Here is a 16477-nt window from a genome sequence, read left to right as displayed (position 1 = left end):
CGCCTAAATTGGAACAAAACATTTCATGCTTATTTTGAAGATGGTTTGCTACTCGCAAGTAGGCTAAAATGCAGGTTTTGCCACCCTCGAGTGGGCTTTTAGAAAAGATGGTTTTGCCACTATCTAGTGGGCTTAAAACTCACAGTTTTAATGCATTATTCCAATTTAGGTAATTCAACCTCCATCCACAAGAATTCAAGCAGTTATATCACATAAGCAGCTAGCCTCATGGTAATCATGTTGTCATGGCAACACTCACACGCATGCAAGGATGCTAAAGCATAGAACTTACAGAGTACTCCAAGCCAAAACAGAAACTAGTTAGTAATCACATGCATGATCCTAGTTCATGTTAAAAATGGCTAGTGCAACACATGAAAAGATGCAATCTAGACAGGCTCGGCTATTCTAAGATGGCATATGATGATGATACAACTAACACGTATTCAACTTGGAATTGAAGTACAATGCAGTTAGTATGATGCGCCGAGCCCGATACATGCAAGACAAATGTATGGATGCGCTCATGCATAGCATAAGGTATGCTAAATTAAATATGCCCTAATACTAACCATCGAAAGCAGGTAAGTAAAAGGGAGAAAGAAGTGGGGATTGGAAGACATGCACACACGCACCCACACTTATTACAAATTCGCCCTCGCTCGGAGGGACCAAAAGAATAATATAATTAATTAACTACGAGCTAACTAATTATTACAGTCCGTTAACTAGTTAAGATAGTTAAGCAAATTAACTAATCTAAGAAAGCAGTAAACAGCCTCGGGAAGAGGGCCCAATGCAATGCGTGTTCGGGTTTGCTCGGAAATCCAACGCCATGCACAAGTTTGCCTCTGTTTTCCCTGCTCTGCTCCTCTGAAAATTGCACAAGTCCCAGGGAGCACTCTATGGACACTGTGGAACACCACCAGTTGAGATAGAACACCACCGGCCGTGTCCGGATGGTCATCGACCATCTGTAAAGCCATTGGCCAACAATGGATGGCCAGTCGGCAGTATAGATGGCCAGCCGGCCAAAGCTTCCTGCAGAACCTGTTTTGATAGCAGCAGAGGGCAAAACATAGCATGGCAATGCATGTCAAGCAAATGTGTGCACCACCACATCCCTTGTCATGTTTGTGACTCAAAAGGGTATGGTGCTCGATTCTCGGACCACCAATCGTGCATTTCAATGCGTGATGGCCCAAAGAGTCAAAGTGTGCAATTTCAATATGGAATGAAATGCACAAAACAAACAATGGGCCCCAACCTCCATCATAATCAATTCAAGAGGCAAGAGATGCATGCTTAATGTTATGCAACCTAGGCATGGAAGCTAAGCATGCAATATAAGCATGTGAACAAGCAATGTAAACATGCAAGCATGCAAGTTATGCAACCTAACAAGCATGCAAGATGGATGAGCATGCAACGACATGTAGGAATGGTCTTAAACCAAAATGGGCAGCTCTCAAATAGGCCCAAATCAGTGGCCAAATGCCATGGAAATGAGGGCCAAAACACATACAAGCATGCATGCACACAAAGTCCAACACTTAGGCACCAAAGAGCAACTTTTAAGCACACTTAAAAGAGGATAAACATGGATACATGGCATGCATAGAAAGCTCTGAAATCATATTATAGAAGGTGCAAAACCAAGTAAACAAGACAAGCTAAGTATGCAACAATGGTCTAAAACGCAAGGCAAGCTAAGGGGGATTACATGGTAGCTATACAAAGCAAAGCATGGATGACCCGAATGACCAAAAACAGACCTCAAGCACACTAAAACATGCACAAAAGCTTCACAAAGCTAAGCCAAAACAAGTAAGCATAGTGGTCTAAATGCTAAGCACATGTTAAGGCAATTCATGGCATTACAAGACAAGTATGCATAGCAAGCATGGTGTGTCTAAACCAAGTAAAACCAGTGCTATATCATGGCAAAATAAGCACAAATAACACTTAAGACATGGCCAACATGAACTTAAAAATAGTGCTCACACATGAGGCTAAAATGGCACTTTTTGAAGACAACAAGGAGAGGGGATGACCCTCTCCTTCTTAGGACCTTAAACCACCATCCTCACCACTGAAATCCCACAAGATTTCAGTGGTGAGGAGGCCCAAACAAGGTGGTCCCGAAGCTCACCAAAAATAGCACAAAATGGGGCCAAACAAGGCCTAAGAGGGGGTAAACGATCCCAAACACAAAAGTGACCTTAATGAAGTATCTTAAACACAAAAAAAAAACTTTTTTATGTTATACATGAAGCTCAAAACAGCAAGCAAGATAGGCTAAAAGTGTGTAAAAAAACGGGGAATAAAGAGGTAGAAGGAGTTACCTTTGTAGCCAAAAGGGGACAACAGCCTCTTGGTCCAAAAAACAATCCCTTAGCCTCTGAAAATGGCCTCCAAGCTCCTTAGGTTGATGATGGAGGTGTTGTGCTAGGAGGTGTAGTTCAAATGGCCAAGAACTAGACCCTTTTGCACCCTCTAACCCACACAAATGTAGAGAGAGAGGGAGATATAGAGAGGGAGTGATATATATATGATATATATAAGATTTTTCTAACCCTTTAAAGGGGAGGAGAGGCCCTCTTTTTATAGAGAAACCAAGGGGGCAAAGCTTCTCTTAGAAGCTTTGAGCAAAAAGGCCAAGCTTTTCTTAGAAGCTTGGAGCAAAAGGACCAAGCTTCTTGGAGAAGCTAAGCAAAGGGGTCAAGAGGTTCAAGCTTCTTCAAGAAGCTAAAAAAAGGATCAAGCTTCTTGGAGAAGCTAAAAAAGGGGTCAAGCTTCTTGGAGAAGCTAAAAAGGTTCAAAAGGTTCAAGCTTCTTGGAGAAGCTAAAAAAAAAGATCAAGCTTCTTGGAGAAGCTAAAAAGGGTCAAGCTTCCTCAAGAAGCTAAAAAAAAGGTTCAAAAGGGTCAAGCTCCCTCAAGAAAAGGTCTCGGGCAGGAAAAGTGGCCGATTGATCAAAAACAGTGGTCGGCCGACCAAACACAATGCCGACCGACCATCAATAGTGCCGACCGGCCATCATCAATGGCCAGTGGCAAGGAAACAAGGCCGGTGGCCTTAAGCCATGGCCGGTGAGGTGTGGGGATGGCCTACAAGCTACTTCCCACCCTTAGAAGCAAAACTACAAGTGTTTGATGCAAAACCAAACACAAAACAAACAAGTCGAGAGGTCTTGAGGTAAAGCGCGTAGCCGAAACCTCCGAGAACTCAAGACGAACACAAACAAGGGTAATCATCGAGTGTTCAAACGATGACGTCCAAGTCTTAAGGACGGTCAAAAATGGGGTGTCCACAGTTAGTAAATCAAATTACCTATCAAAAATGGTATATTAAAGTTAATTTTGTTATTAATAATAGATTTGTTATTAAAGATGCTATAGCCCTTGTTGATAGTGGGGCTGATATGAATTGCATTCAAGAAGGTCTTATTCTCTCTGAATATTTTGAAAAAACCACACAATCTCTAACTAGTGCAAGTGGTACCAGAATGACTATTAAATTTAAATTATCATAAGTACTTATCTACAATCAAGAAATTTGTTTATCAACTTCATTTGTTCTTATTAGGAATATGTCTCAGACATTAATCCTAGGAACACCCTTTTTATGCCTATTGAAAAAATTGATTCTCAAGGCATTCATACAACTATCAGTAATCAACATATTGTGTTTGAATTTATAACCGAACCATATACTAAAGAGTAAGATCAAATAAAGGATTTAATCATTTTTAAAGAAAAACAATTAAATTTTTTTACCAAAAAAAAAAAAGAGAGTATATATTCTTAGTATTGAACAAAGACTTCAACAATCTTCTCTACAAAATAAAATAAAAACTATTGCTTCAGAATTTGAATAAGAAATTTGTAGTGACATCCTGAATGCTTTTTGGGATAGGAAAAAAATATATTGTCGGTCTTCCTTATGAGCTTGATTTTGATGAAAAACAAATTCCAACAAGGGCTAGACCTGCACAAATGAAAGAAGAATATATGGAATTATGTAAAACTAAAATAGCGACTCTTCTGAATAAAAAATTAATCAGAAAAAGTTATTCTCGATGGAGTTGTATTGCTTTTTATGTTAATAAAAATGTTGAAATTGAAAGAGGTGCACCTAGACTTGTTATTAATTATAAACCTCTTAATGATGCTCTGAAATGGATTAGATATCCAATTCCTAATAATAACAATAATAATAATAATAAGATCTTTTAGACAGTTTACAGGATTCTGTTATATTTTCTAAATTTGATCTTAAATCTGGATAGTGGTAGATACAGATTGCTGAACAGCATAAATATAAAACTGCTTTTACAGTACCATTTGGACATTATGAATGGAATGTTATGCCATTTGGTTAAAAAAATGCTCCTTTAGAATTTCAGAATATTATGAATATTGACATATTCATACCTTACTCTGCATTTATTATATGCTATATTGATGATGTTCTTATTTATTCATCATCCATTGAACAACATATTAAACATCTTAATATTTTTAAGAATGTCATTATTAAAAATGGTCTTGTTGTATCTGCTCCAAAGATGAAACTTTTTCAAACAAAAGTTAGATTTCTTGGCCATAATATACATAATGGCACAATTATTCCTATTGACCGAAGTATTGAGTTTGCAAATAAATTTCTAGATGAAATTAAAGATAAAACTCAATTACAAAGATTTCTTGGATGTTTAAATTATATTGTTGATTATTATTCGCATTTAGCCACTGATGCTGCAATACTTTATCAACGTCTCCGAAAGAATCTTGATCCTTGGTCATCTGAGCATACTCAAGTTATGTAAGAAATTAAGCTTAGAGTTAAACAATTGCCTTATTTATCTATTCCTAATCCTAAATGGAAGAAAATAGTTAAAACTGATGCTTCTGATTTAGGATATGGCGGAATATTAAAACAAGTCAATCCGAAGACTTCAAAAGAAAAATTGGTCAGATTTACTTCTGGTGCATGGAAAAGGCATCTTTAAATTATCCTACAATTAAAAAAGAATGTTTTTCCATTGTTAATTGCATTTTAAAATTTCAAGATGATTTACTAAATCAACATTTTATTATCCGAGTTGACTGTAGTGCTGCCAAACAAATTTTTAAAAAAGATGTTGAAAATCTTTCTAATAAACAAGTTTTTACCAAGTGGCAAGGTGAATTATCAATGTTTAATTTTGACATTGAATATATCAAAGGAACTAATAATTGTCTTCCTGATTTTTTAACACGTAAATGCTTGCAGGGATCAAATAAGTCGCCTGGCTAGAGACAGAGGACGAAGCCAGGGCAGAGGATTAACTCCTTTTGCCCACGGTAATGTGTATCCAGATCTCACAGAATTTCCCTAGATTACCGTAAATAAGAAAAATCTCTCCGCACAGGAAGGCCCATCTTCTATTACCAAATCTGCTAAAGATGCACTTCTTACCGAAGAGTCTGAATCATATCAAACAAGTCCGCATGAAGAGACAATTTTATATTTTGAAAATATTAACATTAAATGGATGATTGATCCTTGGAAAATTAAGGATCGTTATTTGCATAATTAGAATTTTCAACTACATTTTGATTAGTATCAGTATATTTATGAGCAAATGCTCAAAGATACTGCCTCCGTAGACTTTACTCATACATATTCCGAAGAAGGTAATCCGAAGTCTGCCATCAAATATAGCAAGGCAGTTATTAAAAGAATAATAAAGCCGGAGAAATGGGGTCTCAATCCAATCAATCCCTTACCCTTTCTATACATGATCAGAAATATAATTATTGGGATTATGTCCAAGCATTCACTACAGCTTTTTACTACATGAATCCTAGCCGAAGTCATTCATAGTTTATTAAAGTTTGTTTCTAAACATATCAGTCTGGTCTTCCTAATTGGTTTTATGTCTGGTGGGACAAATTTGAACCAGATTCTTCTATCTTACCCAAAGCATACCAAATTCCTTTTAATGCTTGGATCAAAGCTTTTCAAGCAATGCCTAATAATCAAAACTTTTCTGTAACAAAGTCCTTTGCCATTTTTATGACTCACTTCAGTATCTCCTGGATTTGGCGGTAAGTATTATCTTGTAATTTTTAGAATAAAATCCCTCGCCTTAAACGAATTTTCTTTTTTAAATGGTGGAAAACTCTTGATTCCTCCCAATCTGAAATTATTGAACAAATCAAGCTTAATACCAAAGCTTGTTACGACGTAGTTCTGAAGCCCTCTCTTCCTGAATCATCTGCTATTAATCATTTTCTTAAAATTCAATTGGAAATTAAACAAAAACATCCAAAGATATCTGATAAAGATCTGTTGATTCAATGTATGGCATACATGAAAGAACAATTCCTGCAATCTATGGAATCTAATGTCAGAGATGACGTCTCAATGATTTCTGTAGCTAGTCAAGATAAGGATCTAGAGAAAGATGATAATAATGCATTTACTATTCTAGTTGGAGAATCCCAAGACCCTGATGATGATAATGACAAGTCACTTGGAGATTTTTGGGATTCCCTCACTGATATCATTATTGAGACAGTGGAGAGAGATAAGGCCCGCAAAGGTAAGGCAAAAGCTAATCAGTAAAGCTTTTGTCTCCACTATCGCAATTATCGGAACTACTTTTGGTCAACTATCCATCAATCTATCTATCTATTCTATCTGTATATGCTGAAGTTAAGGCTATATAAAGGGAAGGTCTCACCCTTGTTGAGACATCTTCAGTTTTCTACTCTTTTTCTCTCTTGCACTCACTCTTGTAAAATTTCTCTCAGTTTATGCTATATAAGTTTTGTGTGGAAGATTTAGCATGTTTTGAACACTTCTTCGAAAACCTTTTGTAAGTATTATGTTTTATGTCTGCTGAACTTCTGTATGAATTAAATGAAATATTACAATTTCATATAGATAGACTAAATACTTTACCACCTCTGCAGCATATTCCTACTGTAGCTAATTGGATTTCTGAAATTAAACAATTAAAAGATAATACTAAAAAAGCTACACAAGAAGAAATAATTCATTGGGCTTGTAACCAACGATTTTTCTCTCCTCCGTAGTAAATTCATTAGACCATATAATTTTAAGTCGGGAACTTGACCCACATCTCTTATTTATAGAATTTATTTTAAAGTTCTTACCACACACTCTCCTTATGTTAGGAAAAAGAGTGCTTTTGGAGAAACAATTTTATTTGAAACAAATATGTATGCATCTAATGTTTCTATACCCAAAAAAATACAATGGAACCAAATTGAATTTCCTCAATGCTGGAAACTTCAGCAAGCTGTGCCCCCTGTTCCTGTAGTTCACCATGAAATTCAAGAAATTGTTTAGAATAAGAATGATGATATATATCTTACTTTGCGAAGACCAACCCCTCAAATATTAGGAATAAGTATGTCTACTACCAGTATATCTAGAAATTTACCGTATGAGATAGAATTCCCTCAAACCTCTATAAACTTTGTATCTTCTGTTCAAAATGACTCTTTTGCCCAAGGACTTAGATTTTCATAAAATCAAATACTGCATGGAGTTTATAGTGCTACTCCATCAGAACGGCCACTTGCTCTTGAGCATGAGCGCAGGGAAAGCCCAACAGCCAGTGAAATGAATTTTCAAATTTAGTTTTATGGATTTTACACTAGGAAGTGAAATTCAAAAACAAATTAATCAGGAATTTTAGCATCCTAAATATTAGAATTTTAGGGAATGGTATATTAAAAAATTTAAATCCCAACAATTACTTTTTTATAAAAATAAATTTTATTATCATTTAGATAGATATCAGAAAATAATTCCTTTGACGGAATGGTTTTATGAATTTATTACTGTTATGCAAACTGTACTCGCAGCTGAAATACATGCATTAGATAATTTCTATAAAATTTGAACCAAAATTTTGTTGTAACTAATATCATAATATGTCATTACTAATAACACAATAAATAAGTCATAACTATTGACTCAAATATCGTAACCAAAATTGCATATGATATACACCCTAAAAAGGGTGTGCACCATAAAATTTCCCATATATAATGTAGTATAATATAATGTTTGTTTTAGTGCAAGGTATTGATAAGATTCAACTAATAATCAAGCGAGCTTCACATAAATCATGTTTGTTTTGGAATAATGTTGTAGGACTCTTAAGAGTCTGGTAGGATTGGGACTAAAAACTTGAGTTTATTAAGGTAGTCTTGGATAAAATTGAAAACTGAAAATTAAATATTAAAAATTGAATGTTGAATATTTTTAGTTAAAAAGTTGTTTGATAAAAATTTAAGTGCTAAATTAAAAATAGGGGTACTTACATGTAAGTCCTAATAAGTGGACTTATTGTCTAATAGGTCCTATAGGAAAAATTTGTCATAAAAAAAGTCACTAATTGTAAGTTTTAGTGACAATTTACAAAAATCATGGCAAAAAAAGTTACTAATTGTCAATTTTTAGCGACATATATAAAAAATTGTCACAAGAAAAATATTTTTAGTGACAATTTTATCAAGACTTATTTTCAATTGAACTTGATGGGAATTAAGTCCAACTATTAGAACCTATTGGTAGTTTACCCTTAAAAATATGCAATTTGGTTTGTGTAAGATAAAATTTGAAATTTATTATTTTTAAATTATACATTTTAATTTTTATATTGTGATGGTGGTAGTGGTAGTAGTGGCGGTAGCGGCGGTGGTAGCATTGATTGTAGTAGTAAAATGATGGTGATATTCATGACAATAATGACAATGGTGATGAAGGTGATGGTAGTGGTGGTGGTGGTGGTGGTGGCGACGACATTATGGTGGTGGTGGTGGCGGCATGGTGGTAGTGGTAGTGGTGGCATGGTGGTGGTGGTGGTGGTGGTAGTGGTAGTGGTAGTGGTAGTAGTGGTGGTGACATGATGATGGTGGTGGTGGCAGTGGCGGCATGATGGTTATGGTGGTGGTGGTGGTAGTGGTAGCGGTGACATAGTGGTAGTGATAGTGATAGTAATGGTGGTGACATAATGATGGTGGCGGTAGTGGTAGTGATGGCGGTAGCGGTGGCGTGGTGGTAGTGGTGGCGGTGGCATGATGGTTATAGTAGTGGTTGTGGGGGTGGTAGTGAGTTTCTAATAGAGTATATCGATATTTATGTTTAATATTTATAAATTCAGTCAGAATTAATAAGTTGTATTTGACTTAATTTTTTTTTTAAATTTTAGCCTATATTTTAAGAGACACTTAAATTTTTAAATAATATTAATTGTAGTTATCAATTTAATATCAAATGGACTTAATTAATTATTAATTAATCAATTTAATTTTAAATGTTGAATCATATTATTAAACATTTCTAATCCAATCTCATAAGATTAGAAGCGAAAAGATTTTATTACCCCACCCTTAATGAAAACAATAGTCACATTTTATGTAATGTTAGTAAATATATATATATATATATATATAAGAAAAAAAAAATACATACTTCGTTAGGATTTAAATTAAAATATTTATCAAAAATCAAATTTTATTTTACTATTGAATTTCGTTGATGTTCCAAATTCAATAAATAAAAGAATTTAAATAATTTAATATCAATTCAAAATAAAAAAAAAATTTAATGACGCATATCTTTTAAGTTAAGTAGACAAGCTTGGTATTTAATTTTTTTTTAAGATTGGATTTAAAATGATTAAATTAGATTTGATATCAAGTTGAATTTGAAATAATAGATATCCTCTTATTATCTAGTGCAAACTCAGCCTGACCTGACTCGAGATTTGTCCATCCTTACTGATAGCAGGGTGGTGTAACATAGTGCAATGGGGGTAGGTAAGTGCAGAGAGATTAGGCAGGAATTAGATAAATCTGGATGTTTGAACATAGTTGCAACTTATAAGAGACATTTTTAAAAATGGATCTTAGCCATTGCAGAACCTTAAATACCCAAAACCATCATACATCCAGAAGAAAAAATCTGCAATTTTTTTGAAGAGCTCTGTAGATAATCTTCATCGACTAAAAAGAGAGACCCAAAAGGCTAAAACACCGACCCACGCACATACAATGATAGAGGGGTTAGGTTATGGGGCAGCCATTAAAGACAGAGGAAAGTGGAGGAACAGAGAAGAGAGGAGAGAGGAGAGAAAAAGAAAAGGAAAGGTTGGAAAGTGGAAGTGTGAGAGAGCTTTGGGATGGTTATGCTTAGGAAAATGAGTGAGAGCACTAATTAGTGCCACCACTAGGGATGTTCGTGGATCGGTTTTGTGCGGTTTGCGGTTTGGTTTTGACCCGCCCGCATCTATGCGGTTTGGGAAAAAGTCAACCCGCAACCGCCCGCAGTGCGGTTTGCAGTTTGTGCGGATAGGGTTTGCAAATGTGAGGGCGGTTGCGGGCGGTTTGCGGTTTACATTTTTTTCTTTAAAAATTAATTTTTGAGTTTTTTTTTTCCCATCGAATTTAGGCATCAGATTCATTTTATATATTTGTGATAACAATTTTCTGATGAGTTTACAAATAAAACTTGAATATCAATGCATTAAATGAAAGTACCAAAAACAAAGAGACCCTGCACTAGCATTTTTGCCACGAAAAAAATGTATATCAATGCATTAAAGGTTGTACTCAATTAAAATTGCCAGTTCAGTAATTAATAATCAAACTAGATGTTCCATCGACCACCAGAAGGAAAATTTTATTAGGAAAAAGTGGATGAATCACCAATGAAAATCATATAAGAAACCAAGTTTAGGACTTGATAACTCTACAACATTAAGAAAGTTGAGAAATACTTAAATATAAGGATCCTAGTGTCATAGAGAATATAATGGTGCTCCTATAAAAGTTACAAAGTTGGTATATATAAAAAATAATAATAATAATAATTAAAGTGAGGGCAATTTTTGCGGGTTGCGGGTTTAAACCGCGACCCGCCCGCAACCCGCAAATTTTTCATATTTCAAACCGCATCGGCCTGCATTATGTTTGCGAAACTGTCCATTTATATGCGGGTTGGGCTGTTTGTGTAAAGACCCTAATTTTTTTTTATTACATTTGAAAACCCTGAGCCTTAGGTTAATAGCATTTTAACCATAGTTCTGTAAAAATCTGTGTAAGGGCCCAAGTAAAGAATAATTTCTCCGTGTGTTACCATAATGAAATCATAGAACACCACTTTATGATTGGAACTATCCTAAAACTTGGTTTTATTCATTTACCTCATAATTTCTAAATTAATTCACACATTTATTCTTATTTCTATTTTTTTTTATTATTGTTCTTTCATTAATTATTTATTTGAATGGAATATTATTGTGTACTTGAATATATACATAGTTTATATATATATATATATTATTGGTGGAAGAGTGGATTGATAACAACAAAGAAGTAAATAAAATAAATAAATAAATAAATAAATAAATATCTAGATATTTAGTCCTTTAGCCATTAAGCTACCTATATTATATAAATTGAGAGTTGGTCCCAATCCACACCCACGTTTTTCATCAGCTCAAGGAGAGGGTGAGAAAGGGAGAGTTTGCTCAAGGGAAGTCAAGGGGAGTAGAGAAGTGAGAAGAAAAAAAAAAAAAAAGAAGACTTCTTGAAGGTAAAAATACACCTCTCCCTTGTCTTCTCAAAATTTTTTTTCTTTACCCATCTCATCCTATTGTCCAGATGCTCCCTTGGGTTATGTATTAATGGTAAATTGCGTTTTTGGTGTGTATGCATGTGTGGGTGTGAATTGGTGACATTGTCTTACAATTTTATTCAAAATATGCACTGCTGCAATTTCTAATATTTAAAAGAAATATCAAACCTGTCTATTTCTCAAATCTGAATTTATTGTAAGATAATTGGTGTGTTTAGAGCTTGTGACAATTTTATTAGCCCCTAATTGTGTGTTTTTAGGGCTTGGATAATTTGTTGAAAAATCTGGTCCTGAATCTCTGAAAAACAGTCCACTTTTAGTAATTTTATAAAATTCTAGAAAAATCATCTCGTGTTGGTTCTTTTGTCAAAATTTATAAATCTGAGTCCTCTTTCCAACAGATTTTATTTGAGTGAAAACCATCGGGTAGATTGAGAGAAACGCTAGTTTTCCCAATGGGTGACAAATCTGGACAGGTTTTTGAATAGAGCTTGTGGATGAATTTCTGGAGGTGCTATGCACATTCTGTGAATTGGAATTGAAACTAGACAGGTTAATTATTATTTCTGTGCAATTTCAGCCCCTAATTTGACCTAGAAGTATTTTTACCAAAGCGTTCTTGTTAGCCCTGCAGAACCGACCGGTGCTGGAAATTGTGTTCTACTATGTGATTTGTCTCTAAGTGTTTCAGGCCTTTTTAATGTTATTTCTTGCTTAACTATACTTCTGTACTTATGTATGATGATCATGGACTATATTTCCTCTAGTATGTTTTTCCCATACTCGTTTAATTGACCAAATTACCGAATGTGACTAAATCACCCAGCAAAAGATCTAATAAACGGGAAATGATAAGGGGTTGGCAATGGGTGACGTTTATCTTAGTGTTTTAGAACAACTTTATACATATGCATGACATGAATTATGATGGGGTTAATACCAAATGAGTTAAGTCTTGCGTAAGCAGTTTAAGCGTGCCCCTAGGTTGACCTGGATGTATTCAGACTCTATGCGGCGGTTTCAGGGTGTAAGCGAGCCCTTTGGTATGGTATGTACAGGGTGTAAGCGAGCCCTTTGGTATGGTATGTGCAGGGTGTAAGCGAGCCCGAGGCACGATTTGGGTGTAAGCGAGCCCACTTGTTGGCCGTCCCTTTTGAGGTCCATCAATGCCACTGACAGGTAAATAATCGGAAGGTGGGCATAGGTGGTAAGGTCTGCAAAGCAGCAAAAGGGAGAGTTCTAAATAGTCTGGTGTTCAATCCTTGTGGTTGGGTGGAAGGATCACTTTGGGGGGTCCTAAATGCTTAGTCTAACTACTGATTTATAAAACCTTAATGTAAGTATGTTATGTTACTTGATTTGTTTTGTGTATGATTGATTGATAGAAGATATGGGGGTGTGTGTGTTTTTACTGGGCATTCCAAGCTCATGGCGTGTCATGCCAGGTGAAAAAGCAACTTATGATGGGGAAGGTTATCCCGAAGACAATCAAGATGAAGTTTTAGAGCCATGGTTCACTTGAAAATTAGACTAGTAGTTGTTTTTTTGTGTTCTCTCTTCTTTTACTTTTTGGTTTGACAATATTTGTGAACCTCTAGTGGAACTCAAATCAGTTATCCATGTTATAACTTCGCTTGTATGTGTATATTAACGTATTGTGGTTATCTATTTTGTTTGAGTTGTACTTTATATATTTCTCTTGCGGTCTCAAATTTTGGGGCGTGACAGTTTGAGCGGTTTGAGTGGTTCAGATAAACCGTTGCTCACCCCTAGCCACCACTAATGATGTGGCAGTGGGCCCCACAGTGTTGTTGTGCCTTTTTTTTTTTTTATAAAAAAAGTGGATGCCAACACATCAGTGATACTTTAGAACACCACTTTTAGTGGTTTCTATCATTGCTGGTTATGCTTATGCCACTGATGGTGTGAAGAGAAGAATTGGTGGGTCCGTCAACACATTCGGGCCATTCGGAGGTTTTCAATTCGAGCTACGGAACTCGTAATTTTTTGAGTTATTTATTTATTAGATTCACTGTTTTTTAAAATTAACATTTAGAGAGATAGCTTTTAAAAAAATTATGTGAGAGAGATTTAGGAGAAATTTTAGAATACAGTTTATAGTTATATTGGGTAGAAATTTTGACAAATTTTGATGAGGCAGTATTTTTTGGGATAAGAATTGAGAAATTATGGAAGATAACTACGGATGATTGCTCTTAGAAAAATAGAACAAGTGATAGAGAGACTAATTTCAACTAGAAGGTCTGATGGAATAATGGATAGATTTATAGTGGAGAAATCTTTTAAGATTATATGTAACAAAAAGATTAGGAAAAATTTTAGTATGCAATCTTATAGTAAAGTGACATTTTAATTTTCTAGATTTCTAAAATTTTAAACAATAATTTTTTTTTTCTATTGACTAATTAGTCCATGATTTTGAAAAAGAAAGTATATAATAAATTTCAAAATTCAATTAAAAACAAAACAATTGCTTTGTTTTTTCCTTATGATTTAGGTTTTAAAATGAAACACTTGCTATGGTATGATTCCGTATATATCTACAACTACACTATATATTAAGTAAAGTGAATTTTTTGTCCAAAAAATTCTATGAGCTTCAAAACATTAATCTAAAACATTTTTAATTTTTTTTTTAAATTTTAAGTGTTAAGAAATACATATAGCATAGAAATTTTAGTTTATCTAACCACATCCATGATTTCAAAATTTTAAATCTTAATATAGAAAAAAAAATAAAAATTTAGCCATATGTAGCACTATATATTTGAACCATATCTAATTTGAAATTTAAAAAATCTTTAAAAGAAAATTCCAAATGTAATTTAGTCTCATATAATTTCTAATTTTAAAAATATTTACATTGAATTTTTTATTTTATTTTTAAAAACTAAACAATACACGTTATGTTTAAAGAACTAAGAATTATTTAAGCATCAAAATATTTATGACACATTTATTAATCACAAAGAAAATTTTGTATAGCACGTATAAAAAAATTAAAAAACATACATGTGCAGTGCATATTTTTATACCATGTCCAAAAATACATATGCCGTGCTTAAAAAATACATGTATTTTTAATTATATCATTTTTTAATTTATATTTAAGTCTTCTATTTATTTTTTATTTTAAAATTTTAAAATGTAGCATAAAATATATATGTATTAAATTATTGGCTTCACTATTTTTTTAAATTAAAAAATTTGTAAATGAAAAGTCAAAAATAAATTTTAACCATGTCTATGTTACATCTCATTTGAGATTTAAAAGAAAAATTAAATGAATGTTTAATTATATATAATTTAAAAATATTTAAATGAAAATAAGAAATAAAATTTTTAGCTATAAATTATAATTATCAAACAATCTAATTCTATTAAGAAAAAGATTAAATACAAAAAATGATACAATTTAAATTTATAGTTATAAAATATTTTTTAAACTAAGCCATCACTTTTTGTTCATGTTTCAATATATAGAAAGAAAAACGGAAATGCCTCGTAGCTCGATTTTTCAGGCTCGAGTTTGGCTCGACAGCCCAAAACGACGTCGTTTTGGGCTGTCTTTTTTTTTTTTTTTTTTTTTTTTTTTTTTTTTTCTTTTTCTTCTTCTTCTTTATTTCTTTCCCCTCCATTCGAACACAGAGACGGAGAGGGAAGAGAAGAAGGTCGCCGTCGCCCGTCGCCCGTCGCCCGTCGCCGCCGATCGCCCAGCCGTCGCCCAGCCCATCGCCGCCGATCTCCCAGCCCGTCGCCCAGCTCCGATCGTCGCAGCAGCCTCCTCCTCCTCCTTCCTCCTTCCTCCTCCTCTTCCTCCTCCTTCCTCCTCCGCCCCGCCTCCGCCTCCTCCTCCCCCTCTGAATATGCCCCCTCCAGTCCTCCTCCTTCCTCCTCCTCCTCCTCCTCCTCCTCCCTCTCTTCTCCTTCTCTTCTCCACCTTTCTTCGAGCCACAGATTCGAGCTACGAATCACTGCCGAAAGAAAAAAAGGACTAGCTTAAACTGGTCTTAAATAATTTTTCAAATGTATATATACTTTGATATTGGTACAATAGATATATTAGACATATTTTAAAAATAAATATATATTTTCTTAATTAAAGTTAAAAAAATGTTAATATAAATGTACATATTTCTTATTTATGTTCGAATGTATTTATCAATTAAAAATTAAAAAAATAAATGTACCAAGTAACTTATGTGAAGGAAAATGTCTTGTAACTCAAATTTTGTGGCTCAAAAGTGGCTCAAATGGCTAAAACGACGTCGTTTTGGCCATTTTTATGTTGTTCTGTACTCAAAACGACGTCGTTTTGGCCATTTGAGCCACTTTTGAGCCACAAAATTTGAGTTGCGTAGCATTGTCGCTTATGTGAATTAGATATGAACCAAGATAATTCTCTAATGATTAGGCTTTAACTAAGAATTATTGGCATAAAAATCGATTCGAACTTAATTTCTAAGCGACTTTTAGTATTTTAATCCAATATTGAAACTTTAAAACTAACCCATGTTGGTCACAACCTGAGAAATAATGATATAAATTATATATATATAATGTAATTTTAATTTTAAAATTTTAATTATTTATTTATGTTGGAAATGGTGGAAAAAATTCTGGGTAAAACCAGAATTTTTCCTCAAGTTTGGTCTATTTTTTAGGTGGGCCCCGAGTGTCGATTTACTCGGGTCAAAGTGGTAACGCGTTCTATGCCGCGTTGTGATTCACGTGGTATATTTGGTTGCTTAAAACCATTACCGAGTGAATGGGAAATTGAAGCCAAAGTG

Source organism: Camellia sinensis, chromosome 1, assembly GCF_055761805.1.
Source record: "Camellia sinensis isolate YWXY chromosome 1, ASM5576180v1, whole genome shotgun sequence".
Taxonomy (NCBI): Eukaryota; Viridiplantae; Streptophyta; class Magnoliopsida; order Ericales; family Theaceae; genus Camellia; species Camellia sinensis.
This window is presented reverse-complemented; position numbering follows the sequence as displayed.